Here is an 18,820-nt window from a genome sequence, read left to right on the forward strand (position 1 = left end):
GGTTTTGAGATAATGGCCAGATGGCCCATAAATTACTGCCTATGCCTTTTAAGAGATGAGAAGCTTTTTTGTATTTTAAGAGGTTGACATAAAGAGTGTGGCGATCTGGATCGTAACCTATTAGTGTTTCCTTGAAAGAAACATTAATCTTACACAATATGTTAAAGGGATAACCTTTCGTTTCTCGAAATCAACGGCATATGGTTTGTATATCACATGTGGATTTTAAATGACCAATGCCGTTTCATTTTGAGAAAAGTTATCAAAAATTAAGAAAATAAAATTAGCAAAAATAGTAATTAAAGCGTACCGCTATACATAATATATCTTTTTAAGTCATTTTATCATCATGTTCATAGTTCACAATTATTACTAATAGAAAACAACCAGTCTAGCAGGATGATAAGTGTCATTAAAGATATTAATACTAACAACAAAACGAAAATTACAGTTGAAAATGAAGTATTGTTCTTCTTATTGCTCTTCACTGCCCTTCAACTAGATAGATTCAATGAGGTGGTTTTGGGCCTATTCATCTGCGACCTATTCAGATCTATTGTGGTTCTCTAGTCATAGATATCTAGCCTGACCCTTCTTAAAATGTCTGATAACTTCGAGAGTGAACCTTCCATGCAGCTCCTTGCCGGTGGCTATTCTTTGTCTAATGGAAAGAACTTATCTGGCAGGCTATCATATTGACAAAATGTGCTCTGCTCTTTATTCCTCCAGGTGACAGAATATGTATAGGTCCTCATCTGTCAGTCCCATCATCTTTAACTCTTCAGCCTAAGCCTATTCAGCTTACAATGTTGGCAGATCTGCATGGGTTTGGCTGTTTTATTTTCTTTGCTTATTAGGTCCTCCGTAAATTTTGACGAATCTTTTTCTTGGATTGAAACTTTGGGCCTTTGACCTTCTGAGTGTGTTTTTGTTTTGTCGTGAACTCTAATGGCCTTGATTACAGCCTTCTTGGCTTTTACGTAATCCTGGCCTTGTTTCACCAGCCTACTGATTTTGGCCTTAGAGATACCAGATCTTTGCAGCCTTAATCTCAGTTATGAGATTAACTTCGTCCAACGCAGTTACTCTGACAGACCTTGCAGTTCCTTGCAGTTGTTTTCTGCACTTTTTAAGTTCTTTAAAACCATACACAATGTCTTTTATCTTCCGAAGCCAGAGTCGTAGGTTCCCGTTTAACTTGGCATTTTTAACTACAATGGTATAAAATTTGAGGTTTCAGCAACTGACAAAAGGTAACAAATTAATGACATTTCACGTCAGTTATAGAAAAAACTAATGTACATACTTTTATAACACTACTAAGTCCGGTGTTTATTTTATTCTTAGCCACAATATCCTATTGTAGTAATGCTTTCTAGAAACTTTTTGGAAAACATTACCTTCAACAGGAAATTAATAAATTATCCATTGTCTCTACGCTCAAAGTTTTTCTTGCCAACGCAAAGATCATTTATTTTATTGTCGAGAACTCGCCGGTGTCTCCGCCTCTGAGAACTGGCTAGGAGATAGAAGGGCACAAGAAGAATGTAACACTATAAGGTCAAGAACTCTTGCGGTCGTCGGAGACTATTAACATTTCCGAAATGTGTTCGTAATTAGTCATCTCAAGAGACTCGGAATGATATCATAAAATAAAATAACGTGCCTGCTGGCCGATGTTTTATTGAAAATGTATGTGTGATTATGATTCAGCTAGTAGGTGACGGTTAAACCGCTGAGGTTATTTATTCAAAATAGCCGTTTAATTACGATTAGCATTTACAAAGATGTTTCAATGCTATTCAATAATGTGAAATACTGTGAAAGGTGAGAGATTTTATCTAAAACTCTTGTCAATGCTTCGTCGAGATATGTGTGATATTACTTTATTGCCGTCTGTTTTTGTATGTCATCATCATCATTTGGCTCTACAACTCTATGTGAGTCTTGGCCGCGTTTACTATTTCCCTCCATTGTTGTCGGTCCTGAGCAGCTATTTCCCATTGCTGTACTCCCATTTTTTGTAGATCACTGGCTGCTGCGTCCTTCCATCTCTTTCTTGGGCGACCAACTGACTTTCTGCCATCGGGCCTTTCCCGGAATGTGGCGTTCAGAAGTCTTTCGTCACTCGATCTTAGCACGTGGCCCGCCCATCATATTCGGTTTGCTTTAAATATGTTTTCATCTCCGTATACTGTCTGGAGTTCATCATTGTGTCTTCTTCTCCATTCTCCTGTTGTCTCGTCTCTGCAAGGCCCATAGATAGTCCGCAGTATCTTTCTTTCGAGTACCAGTAATTTTGACGTTTCTCGCTGGTTCAGAATCCATGTCTCGCTTCCATACGTTATTGTGGGACGAATTATTGTCTTATACAGTGATGAGCGTGCTAATAACCGGTAAAATAGCGCAAAAGATGGAAAACATATTAAATTGTGAGATAAAAAGAAATAAAACCACTAGAGTTGTTCACCCGGACACCGCACACATCTTATGGAAAATATAATGTCACTCAAATTCAATAAAATGTATATGAATAGATTCGTTTCAAATTAACGGTCAATTCTTACCATTGCGCCAACTCTGTATTTTCAATAATAAGAGCAGAAATTGATATAAATAGAGCTGAAATCAAATGAGTACGTACATAAGTTAGAGAGAGAAAAAATATTTTAAAATACCCAAATTATCGGTACTCCATAAATCAGCGGATTAGTTTCACTAATCCGCTTAGGCCCAGCGGGGTTTAAGCTGTTTTGAATAGCACCCAGAGCAATAGTGATTGTAACGGACACATTTATGAACTCCAAAAATGTGATTTCGATAAACTTTAATTGCAATTTGCGCCGTAATTAATCATAATTAAGAGTTGGAATCTATTCACATAAATTTTATTGAATTTGAGTGACATTATATTTTCCATAAGATGTGTGCGGTGTCCTTTAGCGACAGAAACGTATATTGGCATTATATTGATTGTTTCCCACCTTTAGACGTATCAGAGGAGTATGTCAACTAAAACTGTCACTGTGACAGTGGCATTTTTCAAACTCGTCCGATACGTCTAAAGGTGGGAAACAATCAATATAATGTCAATCTATAAGTTACCATCGCTAAATTTAACACCTCTACTAGGTTCATCTCTTTTTATCTCACAACTTTTTATGTTTTCCATCTTTTGCGTTATTTTGCCGGTTATTAGTGCGCTCTTAGTTGCTTAGTATACTTACTCTTATTTTTGCTGGTCTTGAGAGTATTTTTGATTTATGTACGGTTTTTTGGTATTTATATTTTTCCTTCATTTAATCCTTTCTATATTTTCCCTTTCATTATTCAAATTAAGGCTAAATTACGATTAGCTTAAGGCGTATCTATTAAGTTATTCAAATGTCATGATTTATCAATATCCATAAAAATCAGATTACTAGGATGTTACATCTTACCTATAGATACTGTTATACGGAGTTGAGTCGTGGACTATCACATACGCCACCTGCAAGAAAATTGAGCCTTTTGGTACGTGGTTTTATCATCGAATTCTAAAGATATCTTTACCGACCACGTTACTAATCAGGGTGTTTTGCTGAGAATGAAAAAGGAAAAAAGAGCTGTAATCACAATACAAACAGCTGATATGGAGCTTGTATGAAAGATATAGAAATGAAAATATCACGGAGAAAACAAGCCATGAAAGCACTCCATGGATTGAGATGGAATAACATTTTTCGGAGCATAGTGCATAATATTACCCTATATGGAGCGGAAGTATGACCAACGACAACATCAATATGAAATAAAATAAGAACAGTTAACCCGGATTTTAGGAGAAGATGTCTGCAAATCACCGGAGCCGGAGAGGGTAGAATAAAAACAGGAAATATGGAGCAGAATGGCTAATTACAAAAAAAAGTTGGAAAACAGAGCCCTGCAGTGATACGGGCATGTACATATACAAAGAATAATTCTTACAAGTGGCCGAAAAGAATATTTGACTGAAATCTGCCGGGAAGAAAACGGGAGAAGTAACTGGGAGAATGGGAGTCCTGTAGATGACGAAAATGACCAGCTCATAATGGGAAAAAGCCGAAGAACAAGTAAAGCAAGATATGGGTGACTGTTTCAGTTCCTCAGCTACAGTCTGCATCTTAGCTCTCCATCGCTTTTGTGGTAATCAGTATGAACATAATAATATTCTTCTGGAATTACTATTATTAAATTATTATTAAAGTAGAAAAATTGTTGATGAAAAATTCTGGAATTACTAAATAGATTATTGGGATGTGGAATCTTAAGGGGTTACATAGGTCTTGCGGGTAAAAAAGTGACTTTTAAAAAAAAATTATAACTCGAAAAGTAAAAATAATTTTTATTTATAATTGGAACATGTAAAAGTATAGTACTTAAGGTACTCTCAAAAAAATTTTCAGCCAAAAATATTCATTTTTGTAGAGTTGACTGCAATTTTTCGACAACAGCAAGTTTTGCGGTGGGCAGCATAACTAAGTCCAGTCTCATCTGTAATCAAAAAGTTTCTTGTAGTTTATACCTCTGGCTAGTGAATGAACGAAAGAATTTTTATTAGGTGAAGTTGGTTTTGTTTAATGAAAAAAGAAACTACTTTAAAAATGGTCATTTTTGAAAAAATGAGAAAAATTGGTGTCGAAAATGTGTTTAAACTTATGTAAAATAAATTTATTTTTTTTAATTCCTCCGTTTATTCACTAGCCAGAGGTATAAACTACAAGAAACTTTTTGATTTTTTGATTTCAGATGAGACTGGACTTACAAAAAAAAAACTCTACAAAAATTTTAGTTTTCGAGATATAATTTTTTTAAAAAGTCACTTTTTTTACCCGCAAGACCTATGTAACCCCGTAAGTTTAACAATTCTAGTTTTTCTGTTTTGTAATCAATGGAGTAAGAGTAAAGTTACCAACTGATCACAAATTGTATAAACTGTCTTTTCTTTCTCATAAATAAGAAAAAACAACAAAAAATACACTGGTGAACAACCAGTGTTGTTGGTGCGATTTTATTTTAAAAAAGAACCAAGTTTTATCTTGACAAATGAACAGAAAGGTCAGACCGTCTCGATGATCTTAATCTTGTACTCGTTACCAATAAATAACAAGGTCTTAGTCAAGGTTTGGCGTAATTTTCAACGTTATTAACTAAAGATTCTCCGCTCAGATCCAAATAATTTACATTTTATCGGTTAGTCATTACAAAAAGGAAACGGTTATAGTCATCTATTGTCGGGTAGTACATACAAATGCGATAAACTCAAATAGTCTTGACTGTTTTCTTGTCCGCGTTAGGGAAATTATTCCGATGCGTTTAAACTTACTCAAAAAGAGGTCCTGATAACATATCCACAGGATGCCAGAAGGTACCGCGGTCGGAAAATTCTTCAAACAATTTTTTTGAACAAATTAAAAAAATCAATTTTTTGACTTAGGGCAATTTTTTTAGATATTGGATTATTCTGAACAAAAAAGGTCTCTAGTGATTTTTCTCTAAAATTGATTGTTGTCGAGTTAGGGAGCGTTCAAGTATTACGTAACGCTATTTTTGACCCCCCCTACGTAACGCATTGTAATGGACGTTTAACTATTACGTAACGCAATTTTTGAAGATTTTTGACCCCCTTCCCCCAACCTGCGGTACGTAATATTTGAACGGTCCCTTATATGCGATTCTGTTATATGTACGTCGATTTATATGCGAGTGAGAGGTACCATTGGACGGCTGGAATGGTGCATCTCTTTCGCACTTACCATTGACGGCCGCCTAATACGCGCTTAGCGCTCATTGTTAATAATTAAAAATAACAGCTTAATAATAAAATAATCACAAAAATTTCTTCAGGATCTTGTAGGTGAGCTTTAAACTTTGATTTGGTCACTTTCTGACTTTCATAATAATAATTTTTAATCGAGTTACATATCAAGGCCTTCGGTACATAATTCGCAAATATTTTACGGCTAACCCTACTTTTTCTGTCTTTACACGTCAAATTACGTGTAGTAAAATTCTCACTGGTATGGATATGTAAACATTACTACTTGACAATGTCATCATTCACTTTAAAGAGATGGCTTTTGAATTTTCTTGGATAACTGTTACTTGTATAATTGCAAATTATTAATTCAGTTAATAAATATGATAATTTTTTCAAAAAGAGGAAAAGTGTTAAAGTGATTTTTTAATAATATATTGTTACTATGGAACGCTTACAACTTTAAACATCTTTAACAACAAAATACTTGGATCACAGAATATATCCTGGTCCATTCTCTGCTTGGATCGTCCATAAATAACAAATAATTAACTTTTTATTAAGTTCACGTCTTAAATCAATTATTATATACTATCAATATTATTTAATCAACAACTCAAAATATTCCCGATGCCATGTCAAATATTTAAAATTGTCACTGTCTTGTCATCATGTTCTATTTGACTCAGTGCGTTGTATGCAACGAACTGGCAATACGGATGGAATAGGCATGAAAAAAATTAATGCGGCCAACATACAAGAGAGAGGTCCTAGAGAGAGACAAAGAATGGACAAGAAAATTTGACAGGCCGTGTAATTTGAGTTGCCTATATCAACTTAAATCGGGGAAATGGACCTCATATTTATAATTCTTATAAAATTCTAAATATAAAAGTAACATAAAAACATAATCAATGACTTCTTTACTTTATATAAAACAGTCACTAATTTAGTATTTAAATAGTTTTAAAATTATTTAACTCCCAAATACTTTAGGAAAGTATTTGTTTTGATAAATACAAATAACAATTCTGAAAAGTATTTAAACACCAAGTAGGTATGGTACTCTGTACCTACTCTATTTACTCTGTAAATACAAAAAGTATTTAAATTTTGAAATATGTACTGCCAATCAGCCTTCAAGTTAAAATATGAGCTCCATTCAACGAACTGTCAATACTGATTCAATCGGGTCCATTTATATAGGCAACTCAAATTACACAGCCTGTCAAATTTTCCTGCCCATTCTCTGTCTCTCTCTAGGACCTCTCTCTTGTACGTTGGCGGCAATCTCGCTTCACTATTTGAATGGGACGGGGCCATTCCATCCGTATTGACAGTTTGTTGGTTGAATGACAAAGATAGCGAATGTTCGATTTGGAAAATATCATCACGGATGGTGTCCATTTTTTTCAAATCCTGAAAAAACTAATAAATATTGTTTAAAAAATTAAACCCAGAATAAAAGACTAAATTATTATCGAGGGCCAAAAGTCCCTTAGAATAAATAAAAAGTTTCTTTTGAACGAGATATTGGAAATTAAAAATCACACTATTCCGTTCTTTAACGGTAAAATATTGCAAAACTTGTAGATTTTAAAGAACCGCTTGGATTGACATGAAATTTGGCATACACATAGCTAACAAGTCAACGAAAAAAAGTGATATTGTGCCGATATGTGCTTTTGCCCTGGGGGTAGTTTTCACCCCCTCTTGGGGGTGAAAAAATATTCGTCCAAAGAAAGTCAGGAAATGGATAAACTGGCTAATTTTAAGTAACTTTTGTTCTATAGAGTTTTTTCACTAAGTCAATACTTTTCGAGTTATTTGGCAGTGAATATGTTCATTTTTTCAACAAAATAACGACGCTTTTAGACGGTTTCTCGCAAATAACTCAAATAGTATGTATTTTGTCGAAAAAACATTCTTAGCAAACATATAGCCTGTAAAAAATTAAAAAAATGGTGTATATATCACGTCTCTACACCTAGTAGAAGCAGAGTTATAGCTAATGAAAAATAGTTTCATATTCTTCAAATTCCAAATGGAATACTTTAACGTGAAATAACCAAAAACGAAGCACATTTCGGGGAAAACTCATTACAACTTATTTAAAGTGTTTAAAAAAAAGCTTCATTTTTGTTTTATAAAAAAAAATTTCTAGCATCAAAATTAAACAAGTTACGCTCAAAATAAAGTTAGTCCCTTTTGGTTTTGGTAAAAAAATCGAGAAAATCACCCCCTAATTAGTATCTAAAATGAACTTAATCGTTACGACTTCACAAGTTTCTTGCCTCGTGTATATATTGTTTCTATGACCTGTAAGTTTCATCGGTTCAAAGTACTTATTATTGAAAGGCCTGTAGTTAAAAGGGGTTGAACGAGTCACTGATCACGAATGTATGCAAATTTAGAAACACCAAATCTTAATCAATTTTTGTCTAACAGAAAAACAAAAAAATACATGATATTCAGAAAAGCAAATCTGACTTTTTTGTTTTTCCAGATTTTTGGTATCTCTCAACAATTTTTAAGTTATTTTGAAAAAAAGCATATTTTCCAAAATTAAAATTTTTAAAAATTTTACTTTGAAACCAAATTTTTTCAAAAATAAGCACTTTGAATGGATCAAACTTACAGATCATATAAACACAACATAAGTAAAATAATTTGTGGAGCGGTAACGATTAATTTAATTTAAGTTGCTAATTAGGGGGGTGGTCTTCCCGATTTTTTTTTGCAAAAACAAAAGGGACCAACTTTATTTTGAGCGTAACTTGCTTAAATTTAATGCTAGAAACTTTTTGTAAAAACAGAAATAAAGCTTTTTTTAAACAATTTAAAAAAGTTATAATAGGTTTTCCCCAAAAAGTGCTTAATTTTTTGGATATTTCTCGTCGAAATATTCTATTTGAAATTTGGTGAATATGAATCTATTTTTCATTGGCTATAACTCTGGTTCTACGAGATCCAGAGACCTAACGCGTACACCATTTTTTTTTTACTTTTTTATAGGCTATATTTTTGCTAAGAACGTTTTTTTCGACGAAGTACTTACTTTTTAAGTTATTTGCGAAAAACCGTCTAACAATGTGGTTATTTTGTTGAAAAATGAACATATTCACTTGCAAATAACTCGAAAAGTGTTGACTTGGCGAAAAAGCTCTATAAAACAAAAGTTACTTAAAATTAGTCAGTTTACCCATTTCCGGACTTAGCTTGGACATATATTTTTTCACCCTTAAAAGGGAGTGAAAGTCACCCCTAAGGCAAAAGCACACATCGGCACAATATCACTTTTTATCTTTGACATGTAAGCTATATGTATGCCAAATTTCATGTCAATCCAAGCGGTTCTTTAAAATTTAGAGCAAAAACCGTGAAAGAATGGACTATAAATTTTCTCTTAGTTTTTCACCTCTGTAACTTATTAAAATAAACATTACAGAAGTTTTCAGGGACTTTCAGACCTCGGTAAGAACGTAATATTTTATTCTGCGTTTAAATTTTTCAAAAATACTTATGTATTAGTTTTCTCAGGATTTGAAAAAAATTAATCCCATTTAAATAGCATTAGAGCCAAAACTACGTACCCCAGCATCCCCTTAAGCTTTGAAAATGGCCATTTTCGCGTTTTTCAAATTTTAAATCGCGTATCGATTTTTTGAATTTGTTTAAAAAAATGTTTAAACAATTTTCCGACCGTGGTATCTCATAGCATCTTGTGGATTTGTTATAACGACCTCTTTTTGAGTAAGTTTGTGCAAAAAAAACGAATCGGAATAATTTGCCTAACGGGGGCAAACATACAGCCTGGACTAATAATACAAATCCTATAAACTCAAAGGCTATTCGAACGGCATGACACAAATGCTGAGAACGTATTTGGAAATTGAAATTGATCTAAGGTGAACAAGAGATATTTTAGCTCGTTATGATGTAAACTACATATTTTCTTTTGGAATGAAGTGTTAAATAATTATTATTTAATAGATTCCGTATTAGGTGAATTGCTGTATTAGACTTTTAAAATAGGGTGATTGATTTCTCTCAATTAAAGAATCGAATAATTATCTCCATTTGACAGTGCTTAAAACTGGTTTGGGGTTTCATTAAGACTTCATATTAGGGACAAAAAAACAATTGCTTAATCTAAACTTGAATTATTCAGAACATACTTTTGTTTTGAAGACAATTGCTTAATCTAAAATCGAATTATTCTGAACCTACTTTTGTTTTGAAACTATTTTTCCGTGATTATCATACCTTGTGTGAAAATTCTTGATAGTCACAGTTTTTATGACGCAGCTGATAATCCCGATTTTATTTTGCTCTCCTAAATATTCTATCCTAGAAATTCCCATTAGGAATTCATTACCATTAAGAAAGGAAACTGATTCACTTGAGTGCTAGCCCACCCTGGAATCTTGGGAAATGAGAAAGTAGATCAATTTTGTCAAATATAAATCAAATAAGACCAAAAAATTGCATTATCGTCGCTTGTGTACCTTTTGGAAACTTATTCTCAACTAAAAATAAATACTGGTTTTATCTTGTTGGTCACGTATTATTTAAATTTGTAGATATTAATGATTTTAACATCAAATGTATATATGCGATTCTCTGGTTTATTTTATTTGGTTTAAATAGAGTCTACTTGTTTTTTAACTTGTATGATATAGTAATCTGCATACTCTTCTCATGGCCTCATATTATATTATAGAGGTATGACAATACCGCCTTCAAAAACTTGATTAAAATTCAGTGCACAAACATATGGCAAAAATACTGAGGATAATCAGAAACCAAATTAAGTGCAATATGCCCACAGGTAAATACCTTCTTGAATAACCCTACTAAGAGAAGACACTACGTCATTATTACCCGCTTGAGAATGAGCCACGCACACACAAATTTTGAATTAAAAAATATCCAACATGTACCAACTGCTCCGTTCTACTGTCGGTAAAACACATCCTGCGTAACGGTCCTTTCTGCAGGGCAAACAAATTGGAACCACAGGAAAAGATTTTAACAATGGTAAATTGTTTGCAAGATACACATTTTGAAGATAAAGTTCAATGTAAAATAGCTTAACCCTGGAAGATGACACCTATTTTTTTTACATAAACCGCACACATGGGTGTCAGATACCCAATGATTTTTTGTGAAGAAATAAAAAAAAAGTAAATATTTTATGATTTCCAGAGACTCTCTAATCACTATTGAATACATACGAATAATTAAATCAATAATTTTATTTTCTCTCTATTAATTGTAGTAACACAAAAGAACAAAATATTAAAAATCTAACAATAAAACACTGAAAACGTTTGTTTTCTATACTTCCACAAAATTTATTATATCTAAGTGACTACAGCTGTTTCGGCGGAGTGCCTTTCTCAAGTAATATAGTTTACAATGTGTTTGCCTTTTTAATCTTCAACTGAAGAGGTTGAGGAGTGGGGAGCTGTTTGTCTCGAGTTGGTCATTCAGAATTATATCTGTATTTTTCAGTTTATTAATTTCCATAGATTCTAAAAAAGATAGCTTAAGGCCTTTATTTTGAATATGTAGAATTTGAAACTCTTCATTGAAAGAATGATTATGATCTAGAAGGTGAAGTGCGTTTATACAGCTCCGTCATATAAAATTTCAAAAAAACTGTCAGATATTATTACAGAATACACTAAATTTTCACCTAAATTCACCGTAAAAAATACACTAGAACTAGTTAATAAAATACAACATTTTCAATTGCCCAAAAACTCCAGACTAATTTCATTTGACGTAAAAAATCTTTTTCCTAGTGTTCCTCCTACAGAAACTTTTGTTTTAGTTAAGAATCTTTTAGACCATAATAGTACAAATCCGATCGTTGCATCTGAAATTTTACACCTTCTTGAAATTTGCATAAATCAAGACTATTTTGAATTCAATAATCAAATATACACAAACAACAGTGCAGGACTTATTATGGGTAATCCTCTAAGCCCATTACTGTCAGATATATTTATGAACCAACTTGAAACAACAATTTCTAAACATCCCGTATTTAAACAGTTCTTATATTGGTGGAGATACGTGGATGATATACTAGTATGCTTTACAGGAACTAACAGACAACTTGACCAATTTCTATCATATATTAATTCACTTCATAATAATATTGAGTTTACAGTAGAAACAGAACAGAATAACTCTATAAACTTTCTAGATGTAACGATTTCCAGACTACACAACAAACATGAGTTCTCCGTATATCATAAACCTACCCATACTGACGCAACTATACACAATTCATCATCCCATCCTACACAACACAAATTAGCAGCCTACCATAGCATGATACATAGACTGACAGAAATTCCCATGACAAAAAATAACTTCGAAATAGAACTAAACATCATTAAACAAATAGCAGTAAACAACGGCTATAACGAACAAACAGTTAACAAAATTTTAAACCAAAAACTCCATAAGAAAGCCCTGAAATTAGTGTATCCACCACCACAGAAAGAACCCAGTACCTTCTGCTCTCTCACATATACTGGCAAGATAACAACAACAATAGCCAGATACATAAAAAAGAAAGGAATAACACCAGCTTTCAGAACTAACAACAACTTAAGCAAATATATTAAGAACAATAAAAGCCGAAAGAGAAAGCAACTACAGAGTGGTGTGTACAAACTAACTTGTGGTGACTGTCCGAAAACGTACATCGGTCAAACTGGCAGAACTTTTGACAAACGGATAGCAGAACACAAAAGGGCATTCAACAATAGAAAAACAGACACTTCTACATACGCACTTCACCTTCTAATCATAATCATTCTTTCAATGAAGAGTTTCAAATTCTACATATTCAAAATAAAGGCCTTAAGCTATCTTTTTTAGAATCTATGGAAATTAATAAACTGAAAAATACAGATATAATTCTGAATGACCAACTCGAGACAAACAGCTCCCCACTCCTCAACCTCTTCAGTTGAAGATTAAAAAGGCAAACACATTGTAAACTATATTAAAAATGAATAACCATTTTCAATTTCGTTGCAAAACGAAAATACAGCCGAACCATATTCCAGTCCAATCAGAGAGTGCTGCAAGCACCTCTACCGGTTTCGAAACTTATTAGTCTCTCATCAGGAGGCACATATGCTGCTCTCCCTGATCCAACCAAAACAAACCCCAGCGTGCAGTCCCGAATTGCAACGAACGAAATGGCATAGATGCCCTAGCGGCAACTGCTAGCAAAAGACTAAGTTTTCACTCTAATGGCATAAAACATATCCCACCAGAATGAAAACAATGGGAACCTTCTCTGGTTACACCTCCGAGGCTTCTACAATTTGCAAGCCATACGGATGCTGAGACTAAGGAAGATGAGGGAATTCTACAATTTACAATTCACGTCACATCTGCTCAGCGCGGTAAAGTTCCAACGAGACTGGTTCCCTTCATACTCCACACAGAGTAAATGTAAATCAAAAATGAATAACCATTTTCAATTTCGTTGCAAAACGTTTCGTTTTGGTTGGATCAGGGAGAGCAGCATATGTGCCTCCTGATGAGAGACTAATAAGTTTCGAAACCGGTAGAGGTGCTTGCAGCACTCTCTGATTGGACTGGAATATGGTTCGGCTGTATTTTCGTTTTGCAACGAAATTGAAAATGGTTATTCATTTTTGATTTACATTTACTCTGTGTGGAGTATGAAGGGAACCAGTCTCGTTGGAACTTTACCGCGCTGAGCAGATGTGACGTGAATTGTAAATTGTAGAATTCCCTCATCTTCCTTAGTCTCAGCATCCGTATGGCTTGCAAATTGTAGAAGCCTCGGAGGTGTAACCAGAGAAGGTTCCCATTGTTTTCATTCTGGTGGGATATGTTTTATGCCATTAGAGTGAAAACTTAGTCTTTTGCTAGCAGTTGCCGCTAGGGCATCTATGCCATTTCGTTCGTTGCAATTCGGGACTGCACGCTGGGGTTTGTTTTGGTTGGATCAGGGAGAGCAGCATATGTGCCTCCTGATGAGAGACTAATAAGTTTCGAAACCGGTAGAGGTGCTTGCAGCACTCTCTGATTGGACTGGAATATGGTTCGGCTGTATTTTCGTTTTGCAACGAAATTGAAAATGGTTATTCATTTTTGATTTACATTTACTCTGTGTGGAGTATGAAGGGAACCAGTCTCGTTGGAACTTTACCGCGCTGAGCAGATGTGACGTGAATTGTAAATTGTAGAATTCCCTCATCTTCCTTAGTCTCAGCATCCGTATGGCTTGCAAATTGTAGAAGCCTCGGAGGTGTAACCAGAGAAGGTTCCCATTGTTTTCATTCTGGTGGGATATGTTTTATGCCATTAGAGTGAAAACTTAGTCCTTTAAACTATATTACTTGAGAAAGGCACTCCGCCGAAACAGCTGTAGTCACTTAGATATAATAAATTTTGTGGAAGTATAGAAAACAAACGTTTTCAGTGTTTTATTGTTAGATAAAATGAACTTCCATCAAGTAACGGTCGAATCCATCAAATATTAAAAATACCTAAAAATAATTAAAAAACATTTTCTAAAAAACCGGAAACATAATTCAAAATATTTTAATTTAATTTAACAACAAAATGGTCTTTCTAACTAAAATATAACACCTTTTGATTATAGAACTCATATTCATTCTTAGCCAGGTATTTCAGTTTCACTCATTTTAGTAACTACATTCATAAGACAGTGTGGCTCTATGATCCATGCATTATGCTTTATAGCAAGCCGAGCATGCACGCTTTGCTTTTCCATATTTGCCTTTGCAGAAATAACACCTAGTTTTCTTTACTAAATTTGTGGGATGTTGTGTTGTTAGGCCATTAACTTGAACGCACACTTGATCGCAAACCTCACACATGGGTGCTACATACCCTAGCCTGTATTCAATAAATTCTCGTGATTGGAAATATTGCTCAAATGAGACCGCAACTACACACCCGTCCTTGGCAGACTAGAGAATGAATTTACATAAAGCAGCATTACCATTGAAATGCAGCTGCGCAAGCTACATGCAGTTAAGTGTCGCGATGGGTATCTCACACCCAAGTGTGAGCTTCCAGGGTTAAATTATGGTGTTTTTTAATCGTAATAATCGTGCGTAATGTGGTATAAGTGTGTGAATAAAAAAATATGTACATTAAAATATAAATTTCAAAATTCTTGTTTTTAAAAGATGAAAGATTCAAGCAGTAAAGGAAATTGAATAATTTAAAATTAGTCACGTATAAAATATCGATGTATTTTTTCGATTTCGCGATTCAGGTTCCTGAAAACGTTTTCTAGAAAGCCTGAGATAAAAGATACCACTTTCTGACCTTTCGATGTGGGGCAAATACCAAATAAAATACTGAAAGAAAACAATTTACCGCAAAATGGATTTCGTTTTCATTTAGCGATCCTTGGAAAATCGTGCACGTCTTGGATAATTGCACAACTTCTAAATACTTGTCCAATTTGAGTAACGCCACAATATTTGCCGCAATTTCAATAATGCAAATATACGCATTGGCGTTCACAAGTAAAATAGAATTATGCAGCACACTGTGCAATATAGTCGTAAAATAGAGTATGTAGAAAGTGTAAAATGCCGCATAGGTATTGAATTTTCAATTTACTGTATTCAGTCGGTCGTTGGCAATTAGTTTTAACATTAATCATTCAACGTTTTACAGGGCCATTTTGCGTTTGATCATAAATTCGCTGCTATGATTTTTATCTGCCGGTAAAAGGGCGAGCTGTTGATGATGGTCGATCCAGATATAATCATTTTCACACGAAAATTGCATTGATTAGATTTCAGAATGTGTTTTAACAAATTATAGAGAATTAGAGTTGGTGTCAGTGATCAGCACAGTCAGGCAAATATGCAGGCCAAAACGTAAGATATTATATCTATTATTTGTTGACACAGTCAATAAAGTCATGATAGAAGGCAGTTTTTCAAATCAGTTTAACGTCAAAAGAGGATTAAAACAAGGGGACCCCCTGTCAACAGACTTATTCAATCTAGTACTAGAAAAGATAATTAGAGGAGCCAATATTAAGACAAGCGGCACGATTGTTCAAGAGTAGAACTCCAAAAAATGTTGAAGCAATTTGAAGAAGAAGCAAAAAAAATGGCCTGACTATAAACCAAGGAAAAACCAAGTATGTATAAATGGAAATGAGAGGAGAAAATGCTGAAGAAAATAAGTGGATTACTCTAAGGACAAATGAAAAAGATTATAAATTTGAGAAGGTAACTGAATTTGAGTACCTTGGAGTAACAGTTACAAATAAAGGAGACGAAGAGAGAGAGATAGATAAACGGTTGTTGAAAGGTAGCAAAGCAGTAGGTTCATTAAACGCACTGTTGAAGGCAAAAAACGTGCCCAGGGCAGCCAAGATCCGAGCGCGTGAAACAATAGTGAGACCAACGGTGTTGTATGCATGTGAAGATTGGACAATGAACCAGAAAGAAGAAAAAAAGCTAGAGTGTACAGTAAGGGAATAAATCCTTATTGTATAATATAATATGTATCGAAAAAATGTATACAATTTTAAGTAATTTAGGTTGTTACAAAAGATATTGTTTCTACATACACAAACAAAACGAAGGTTGATTGACGAAGTTTGTTTGTGTAACCTCGCAGAGACTCACGTATAGTTTACTTCCAAAGTCTGAGTTGGAAGAAGAGATAAATAGCCCACAGAGGGATTAAATTGAGCATTATATTATTGTCATTATTCATAGTAAGATTAAGATCCTTACTATGCTAGTGAGCCGTCCTGCGAGAAGGGTGTCCTGAAGGACTACCCCGCGAAACAACATCTTAGTAACCTTATGTTGATGGATGTTGTAAATCATAAATAAAGTTATAAGTTAGAGTCAGTATTTCAACTCGGCATACCAACCCTGAAGCGTATCATGGCAATCTACCAACTTAACAAGAGATTTGGGAGAGAAAAATATTGAGAAAAATTTTTGGTGGTATAAAGGAGGCTAACGGGGAATGGCGCAGAAGAACAAACCAGGAGCTAATGGAGATGTATAAGAAACCTAAAATAACTCAGAAAATCAAGGCACAAAGAGTTAGATGGTTGGGTCATGTTTTACGCATACCACAAGAAAGAAACGTCCTAAGAGTTTTATCACTAGGAGAACAAGGGAAGAAAAGAAGAGGGAGACCACGAAGGAAGTGGTTTGATGTCGTCCGTTTTCAACAGAAACAGAATAAGAATTATACTGAATTGATTGACATTAATTTTTTATGCTATAAACTACAGAAGGACGAGTTCAAATTGAAGTAAATTTTTACGCTGGCAAATAAGTTGGTAACTTAAAAGAATCAAGACCATTTAGGTTTTTTACTTTCTTGTTCTTTGTACATTTTCAAAATTAACAAAATAAATGTCATTAGGATTTCGTTTTGCCATAGGAAAGTAGCTCTGTGTTCAGTTATACGGTTTTAGAAACTTCTACCTGTCTGTTCTATTATTTAATTTTTGTTATATACTTTTGGAGTGACCCACAAATGACTTATTCATGTTTTGCACAAAACCATCTGCATTTGCAGTCTTTTATAGTCAAAATATTGAATTATATAAAGTTATACATAACATTTTGTAGCTTATGAAAAGAGAGTTACTTACTACATAATTGTTGACCTATATTTTACAATTTTTTATTAGTTTGTCTATTTGTTTTGAAAATATCAAAATAAAATATAATGAATAAAACGTTACAAAGCAATTCGTCAAACAGTGTATCGTACGTATTTTCCATTATTTTTTTCATTTTGTATACTTGTGTAAATACACCATCACACATACACAAATATTGGCAATCAGCAATTCAACAGATGGTATTTATTAATTTAGGTCATTAGATTTGTTTATTGTACATTTATACTAAGTGTGCTATCGATGATACTTGTATATTTACTAATATGCTGTCTGTTTAACCAGCGTTCGTTGTATTTGCGAATAGATGTCTCTTAAGTAATGAAAATCGATCAATTTTTAGACCAAATCGCATCTGTAAAAATATTAGTACATTTGGACGTTGAAAGGTGACTCAAATTTTTTTTGCAGAAATTGCTTGAAAATATCAAATAATAATATTTGAGTTATTCTCCCTCTCAAAAAGGTCCGGAACATTGTTTAAATAATCAAAATGTCAAAAAATGAAGGAAAAATTCGATTTTTTTCTTCGTTTTTTGATTATAACTTTAAAAGTATTCATTTCCGAGAAAAGTTGTAGTGACATAAAAGTTGCGTAATTAAATTTCCTACCATATAGAATTGGTTAAAAATTTAAAAAATAGTCATCCTTGTTGAAAAATTGCAATATTTGCGAAAAAAACATACAAAAACAAGTATTCGCATTTTACGTTTTTCAACCATTTATGCTACACATAGGACCTTCATATTTCACCCAGAAAAACTTTATGATACAGTAAAACAATACTGTAAATTTAATTAAGATCGGTTCAATAGATTTGGCAAAATAAATTTTGCAATCCAGCTTTCGCAAAAAAATTCATTTTTTCAAAATGTCTGAAATTAAAGCAGATATCAAGTTGAATTTTTTTTTGCGTATAGAACTGTACTGTACCTTTTATTTGCAATTTGCAAAATTAAAATCGATTAACTACCACAGCGTTCGGAATTTTTTAAATAAACATTAATTATTGGTGCTACGCGCAGGACAGCGGATAGTTTGCTCTGATTGGGCATTCCAATGACCTTTGATAATGATTGATACATTTTAATTTTTATTACATTTCGATACAAATAAATAAATTTGTTTATTGCAAAATAAAAACACATACTCTATCCTTTGATATAACACTTTTTTTAGCAAAAACTTTCTTTGTTCATATATTTTAACATAGAAAATAAAAGTTTATTATTTAAACATATCCAATTGTTTAAACAATATTTCACAAACAATAATAAAATTAGTTTGATTTTTGTGGAATTAAAATATTAAAATACAACAAAATATAGATTAA

At 33.4% G+C, this 18,820-nt stretch overlaps 1 protein-coding gene across 4 annotated transcripts in view; it reads right to left on the minus strand.

Annotated features, from left to right (window-relative positions):
- The window catches only part of LOC114326005 (brain tumor protein), a 199,520-nt gene that overhangs the window by 95,619 nt on the left and 85,081 nt on the right, over nucleotides 1–18,820 (minus strand). Inside the window, exon 2 of one of the 4 annotated variants that reach the window (XM_050652349.1) lies at nucleotides 3,441–3,490. The exons of the other annotated variants lie outside the window; for them this stretch is intronic. The gene's annotated coding sequence lies outside the window, so the exon portion shown is untranslated. The remainder of the gene's footprint in view (nucleotides 1–3,440; nucleotides 3,491–18,820) is intronic. 4 annotated transcript variants of the gene reach the window in all.

Source organism: Diabrotica virgifera, chromosome 5 (assembly GCF_917563875.1).
Source record: "Diabrotica virgifera virgifera chromosome 5, PGI_DIABVI_V3a".
NCBI classification, from domain to species: domain Eukaryota; kingdom Metazoa; phylum Arthropoda; class Insecta; order Coleoptera; family Chrysomelidae; genus Diabrotica; species Diabrotica virgifera.